The sequence below is a fragment of the Dasypus novemcinctus genome, chromosome 23, assembly GCF_030445035.2.
Source record: "Dasypus novemcinctus isolate mDasNov1 chromosome 23, mDasNov1.1.hap2, whole genome shotgun sequence".
Classification (NCBI taxonomy): Eukaryota; Metazoa; Chordata; class Mammalia; order Cingulata; family Dasypodidae; genus Dasypus; species Dasypus novemcinctus.
In genome coordinates this window covers 41,798,146-41,805,167 of record NC_080695.1, presented here as the reverse complement: position 1 = coordinate 41,805,167, position 7,022 = coordinate 41,798,146, and the positions used below count along the sequence as shown (strand labels likewise).

The following is a 7,022-nucleotide window of genomic DNA, read 5'->3' as shown; positions in this document are numbered from 1 at the left end:
TTTGTAATGAATGAATTGTGTATATGAAAGTATTGTGTATATTTAAAGTATCATGCTCCCTCTACTGTTATTAATTGCAACAAGAAAACTCATAAGAAGTCCTGTGTGTAATTCTGTTACAACATATAATCATTTGCTATTCTACAAAAATTCTAGGTCTTGATGCTTCAGGTGGTAGTAAAGACATGCAGGTATCCCGGGAGGGCTGAGAGGATTCTGCGTACCTGGGCACCCAGACCAGAGCTGGACAGAGGGCATGCCCTGCTCCACCTCCTCAAATTGGATTTTCGCTTTGGGCTCTTAACTGAGTGGACTGTAAGAAAGAGCTTATTTCTGCCGTATGAAATAAAATTGATTTTTTTAAATTGCCAGATGCAGAATCTGTTTATCACGTTGTTTTACTGTGACCTAGAAAGACAAATAACTAAGAAAATGGAGAAAATTTTATTATAAACCCTACAAATTCTACCTTCAGCCCACTAATATTTACTTCCCCTTAACACTGTCAGCTACAAGTTGTCACCAATTTTGCTATATTTTTTGCATTTATAATTTATAACCTGTCTACCTCCAAATTTGATTTTAAATGGCTTACAATAAAAGACCAGATACATAGGACTACTCAAATGGAAATGAAAACTCAAAGCACAGAGCTGATTAAAGGAGTTTGTCAGCAAGTCAATCTTTTGTTCTGAATTCTTTACCTCTGCCACCGACTTACTTTTTTTTGTATTTTACTCAACAACTAACTTTTAAAATATGATTAATTTATCTTTCATGAATGTTTAACAATTTTGTCAGAACAAAATGTTTAAATATTGATTGCTTAATATTCTGACTGATTTGTCATTTTTTCCATATAAAGAGTTTTTTTAAAACTCTTTTAAAATTTTCAAATGAATAGTTGCAAGTAGACAACAACTCCCATATATCTACTAGCTATATATTCATCTTGATTCTATCTGTCCATCTATCATATAAAATGATTTTATTCTGAACAATTTGCAAACAAATTGCAGTCATGATAACCCAATATTCCTAAAAATTCCCTTGTATTTCTTAAAATAAAGTAGTTCTCTAGAAAAAAAGGGTGACATTGGGATAACACAACCATCTAATCCACAGACACATTGATTTTTCACCAATCTGCCTACAATGTCTTCTATTCAAAATGATTCAATCTACAAAAAAATCAGTGCATTTAATACCATGTCTCTTGTTTTCCTCATTCTTTGTCTTTCATCAGTTTGACACTTTTGCAAAATGCAAACTGTTATTTTGTTGTATGTTTTTCAATTTCAGTTTGCCTCATGCTCTTCATGATTAAATTTAGGAACTGTACTTTTGGCAAGATATCACAAATGTGATGCTATACTTTTCCTTTTTTTTCCTTTGAAGATTTATTTATTTATTTTAACCCTTTGCCCTCCTCCCTCCCTGCTGGTTTTGCTGTCTGTGTTGTCTTCTCATTTTCTCTCCTCTAGGATTCACTGGAATTCGACCCTGAGACCTCTGATAGGGAGAGAGGTTCCCTGTCATTTGTGCCACCTCAGTTCCTGGTTTCTGCTGCACTTCACCTTGACCTTCCCCTTGACTCTCTTTTGATGTGTCATCATCTTCCTGCATGATTTACTTGCATGGGGCACTGGCTCACCAGGAGTGCACTCGCACGGGCACTACTTGCCATGTGGGCACACTTTCTCTTCTTTTTCACCAGGAGGCCCTAGGGATTGAACCCAGGTCATCCCATATGGTAGGCGGAAGCTCTTTCACTTGAGCCACATGCACTTCCTGATGCTGTATGTTTCTTAGGACATTGTATCATATGGCACATTGTCAATCGTGTTCAGAAGCTGGCTTGTAAATACTTGCAGGAGGTAATTCAGCACATTTCCTCCCAACTGTGTATTCACTGATATTATATTGATGTCTTGAAATCTGGCATGGTGGGCATGCTTATACCACAAAAATGACAAATGCTACAAATCTGGATTTCTTTTTTTTGAGAACAGGTTTAACTATGAACCACTGATTATGATGTCCCATTTTTGGTGCTACCAACATAACCTCTTGGCTAAGATATTTTCTGCTAGATTTCTCTATTACGAAGTTACTATTCTCCTCTTCTGTATTACGAAGTTACTATTCTCCTCTTCTGACGATATGGGGTGATATATTGAGATTAGTAAGTGTCCTGTTCCTCATCAAAATTTTACCCACTATTTTTAGCTTCCTTAGCTGCTAAAAGTCTGTGCTGAATCAAATGATGGTGACCTAATTCCATCTTTCTTCTACACTTATTAGGTGGCATTCTATAATAAGGAAAACTTACTCTTCTCCAATTCATTCATTCATTCATTCATTTATATAAGCGTGGTTTCATAGATTTCTATTATACAAAATTGTTCATCTTGTATTTTTGTCCTGCCACTGTCTTGGAGTCAGCATTTCTCCAAGGAACGCTGTTTGTTTAAGGGACAATGGTGTTTTCAGTGATATGAAAGAACAAAGACTTGGGTACTTGGTTTGTTCATTGCCACTAGGCTGTTACTGTTTCTATACCTGCTACAAGTCAGAGGTAGGAAATACATTATACATGTACACACACACAGATACACATACACACATTTTATTTATTTCAATATCTAAAAATATTAAAACCATGAGTTTATACAAAATTGCCTCTAACTCAAATACAGCACTAAGAGGTTCATTCTATCCTTCCTCTTTGCCATTTTTCTTTTTTTTTACTTTTTTACTTTTGTTTTTATTTTTATTGAAGTATATCATTCGTACATGAACACACATAAACAATACGTGTATAGTAAGAATTGCGAACTTACAAAATAAACATATATAACATCACACAGGGGTCTCATATTTCACCCCTCCACCAACTCTCTGCATTGCTGTGAAACATTTGTTACAAACTATGCAAGATCCATCATCAAAATATTACTACCAACTATATTCCTAATCTTACACTTGGTGTATTTTCCCCCAAACCATACTATATTTTTAAAATATATTTCTGTTACAGATATTGTAAACTTGCAAAATAATTATTTTTTCTAATGCTCTTCTCAGACAGGTAGAAATCTGGTTCATGTGAACCTCCGTATTTTTCTTTTTGTTCACAAAATTCCCAAGCATGTGCTTCACTGGCATTTCCTGAGCCCACAACCCTACCTAGCTACCAGCATACTCAACCGCATTCTTGCTCAGCTCCTAACTATGCCAAACACATCCATACATATATGGAAAGAGCACGTCAGCCAATATGAAACTTTAAGATTCATTCTATCCCTCATGAAATTAAGATTATAAAGAAATGTGGCTGAGTTCACAGGGCAGTAAAACTCTCATTCTTCACTGCTTCAGGGATCTGACCATAATGAATAAAGAGAAGGTCACTAGCCAGAAGGGAAATGAAATTTCGCATTTTAAATTTGGAAAAATAACTTATAACTCTTGAAAGAGGCAGGGCTGTTGGTAATCTGACTTCGGGTAAATTTAGTAAGCCCTGTTTGCCTTGCTTTTTCTCTTATCCTGTTAGAACTTGGGACTTACTTATATGCTGAGGTATGCATGCAAAAAAATTCAGAGTGAAATAAACATAAAATAGATTCCAAATTCATTTACCCAGAAAGTGGCAGGGCCAAAGCTGGAACTCCCAAGGTACCTGTAAGCAGCCAAAACATTAAGAAAGAAAGAGAGAGGTCTATTCATATAAGAATAATAGACAAAGAGGACTTCAAATAATGGTTTGAATGGCAGGACCACACCACAATGGCTCTGCTTATTATATACCAATGCAATGAATATAAGACTCTCACTAAACAGAAGGGTCATTCCTTTTCCCTTGGGGAGAAGTGAGGAAAAGAAGAGAGTGACCCAAAATTTTCATATAAAACTAAGAAAGTCACAAAAATCCAATTGTCAATGGACCAAGACAGACAACCAATGTGAGACAATGAATACTCTTTTTTCCACTACCATTATATTACATGAAAAATTATATTGTAAAGAGAATATAAATTAAGGGATTTTCATGATGACTTTTTCTAATTGAACATGCAAATAGAACCATGACATCCACAATGGCCACAACCATAAACTACCTCAAATTCATCAACATGGCTCTTGCACATAGGTATTTTTTCTCACAGAATACATAAGTGACAAAGCAAAGTAACCGCTAACATGGGCTCACTCACGAGAATATTATTGTCTCAGAGCCCGGAAATGTCCATAACTGAATTTCTTTGTCATAGAAAAATTATATATCACTGCCTATTGAAGATCTCCATGATCTAAGCCTTTGATGTTAAATTAAGAAATGCGTGTACTGTGTTAAACTTCAAAAAATGTCTATTTGAAATTAAATGCACATTGTTTAAGGGAATGTGTTTTAAATTTAAAGAAATTCAAGTTAAGCGAATGTGAAAGTATATTGCCATCCTGACTCTTAAGTTTGTTGTTTGATTTTTATAATTTGCTGACTCTTAAGTTGTTAGAAAACTTATTTATATAAAATAATCTTATTTTACACTCTTTCCATTCAACTAAATTATTTTAATTGAATTTCTATCTTCATTTTTTTAACAAACCAATTTTAATGAAACTCTTAAATAGAATCCATTCAAAGTATACACTCAGTGGTATTTGGTGTAATCGCATAGTTGTGAATTCATTACTTCAATCATTTTTAGAGCATTTTCCTTATTACAATAATGATAAAAATTAAAAAAAACAGCCAACCAAAAAAACCTCGTCTCCTCTCAATCTCTCTGTGCTTCCAATACCATACACAGCTGCTAATCTGTTTCCAGCTCTCTAGTTTATTTGAATTTATATTTTACAAAAACAGTATTATTTTGATGCCCGGTCCCACCTGCCTGAGCCTGGGTCCTGGGCCGGTGCCTTCCCCGCCGGGTCCAGCCCAACACCAGCACCCACCACCCGGGCCCACTCGGGCCCGAGCACCTTGCTCTCCCAGGCGGACACCCGCTGGTCCACTGCCCGCGAGGCCTCTGGCCCGTGCCCCTCTGGCCCCAACAGCAGGCAGGAGACTCCTTCCCCCGGGGGGGGGGGGGGGGCGGGAGGGGGACGGCAGGGCCCGTGGGCCAGGATCTGTGCTCGGGGCACCAGGGCACACGAGGGCACGGCGAGCAGAGGCGCTGGTCCTGGCAGCCTGGTCCCCCGTCCAGTTGGGCTCGCGGCTGGGAGACCGAGGCCCAGCGGTGCAGGGTGTCACTGGCGGCGGGCAGGTGTGCGGAGGCCGGGTCTCGCTAGCGGGAGACCTGAAGGAAGCGGCCTCCCGAGGGGATCTCCCCCACGGGGCGCGCGGCGCGGGTTGCAAGGGTCCCTCCCGCCGGCGGCAAGCGCCCAGGCGCCTTCTGGAAGGTCTGGCCGAGCCGGCGGCCGTGTCGCCCTCGCCTCCCGCCAGGCGCATCTGCAGGAGCTGGGCGAGCTCCGCCGTCAGCAGGCGCTGGCGACAGCGAGGCCTAGGCCGGCTGAGGCCGGGACGCCTGGAGGGGCTCGGGGTGGCAGGGCAGCGGGCCGGGGCCCCAGCTCTGCGACCCAGGGCCTCTGCGAGGGGAGGCCCGTGCCCACGGCAGCCCGCAGGGCCCAGGCGCAAGTGCGCGGGCACCGAGGCCACGCCCACCGCCGCGGCCCGGGGGCGCTTCCGCTGCGTGCGCCTCGGGGCCTCCCGCTGCGGCTGGGCAGCCCCCGGTGCCAGGTGCAAGGGCCTCTGCTCTGGCCCCAGCTGCGCAGGCCTGCGGACAGCCTGGCCCCGATCCGGCCACCTGCCGCTCTCCACCTGGCTCCGCGGTGGGCGTTTGCAGCCAGCGCGGCCGCCCGCATCCGACAGCGGCTCGTGGCCGCCGCTCCAAGGGAGAGCGGCCGCTCCCGCGCACGGCGCGGCTGTGTGGCGTGAAGGCCGGGCGGCGTGCGGGGCGACCCCCGCCCTCCGCGTGGGCGTGGCTCCTGAGGGCGGCCCAGCGGCCGAGGGCAGAGCCCGGCGCGAGGCCGGGAGCGCGAGGTCTGGACGCGAGGACCCGCTGCAACGGCCGAGGGCCCAGGGTCCGAGCTCCGGGGGTAAGGCGTGCGGGGTGGGGGCGTGTGTGCGCGTGTGTGGGGGGGCCGGGGGCGTGCGGGCGCGTGGGCGGCAGGCCGGGACTGGGGCTGGCCCCGCCTCCTGGGCCGGGGCGTTACTGGCTCAGGGGCGCCGGCTGGGCGTGGTGGCAGGTGCTTGGCCCGGGCGCTGGGTGGTGAGGCAGGGCCGGCCGGCAGGGGGCGCCGGCGCTTGCGCCTGAGGCGGGTCGCTGCGGGAGAGTCGGGGGCCGGCCGGCCTGGCACCAGGGGTGCGCGTGGCGGTCGGGGGTCCGCAGGGCGCCGTCCACGGACTGAGCCGTCGGTGGCGCGGGGCCCGCGCCGTGGGCCCGAGAGCGGAGCAGGGTCCGCTGACGTGTGGGCAGGGGAGCGGCGGGGGTCCCGGGAGCCAGTGGCGTGCGGGGGAGGTGGGGCTCGAGGCCAGGTAGGACCAGAGCGGCGGGCGGCGGCGGCGGGCTGAAAGGCCGGTCCCGGAGGCGGCCGCCCTCAGCCTCCGGGGGCGGGGCGGGAGCGGAAGGCTGGCGGCTGACTGCGCGGCGGCCCGCAGCGGGCTCTTGAGGCTGCAGGGGGCGGCAGCCGGCGTCGACGCCCGTAGCACCCTGAACGCGCCCGATCTCGTCTGATCTTGGAAGCTAAGCAGGGTCGTGCCTGCTTAGTCCTTGGATGGGAGACCGCCTGGGAATACTGGGTGCTCTGGCTCTTGCCACGCGCCGTCCCCTCCCTCTCGGTCGCGCTCCTTTTGCCCGCCCCGAGCCCGGCTCCCCGCAGCCCTCAGGGCCAGGTATGCAGGCCCTCGGCCCCCGGCCCCAACCCCAAACCGCGCGCGCCCTTCCCTGGCGGCGCAGCCACGCAGGCCGCCACGCAGGCGGCGGCCACCCAGCCCTTCCTTGGAGCTCGCAGCCCCG

General features: G+C 47.7%; 1 pseudogene; it reads left to right on the top strand.

Annotated features, from left to right (window-relative positions):
- Positions 1 to 6,698: 6,698 nt before the first annotated feature.
- LOC111763635 (5S ribosomal RNA) lies at positions 6,699 to 6,816 on the top strand (annotated as a pseudogene).
- The last annotated feature ends 206 nt before the right edge of the window (positions 6,817 to 7,022 follow it).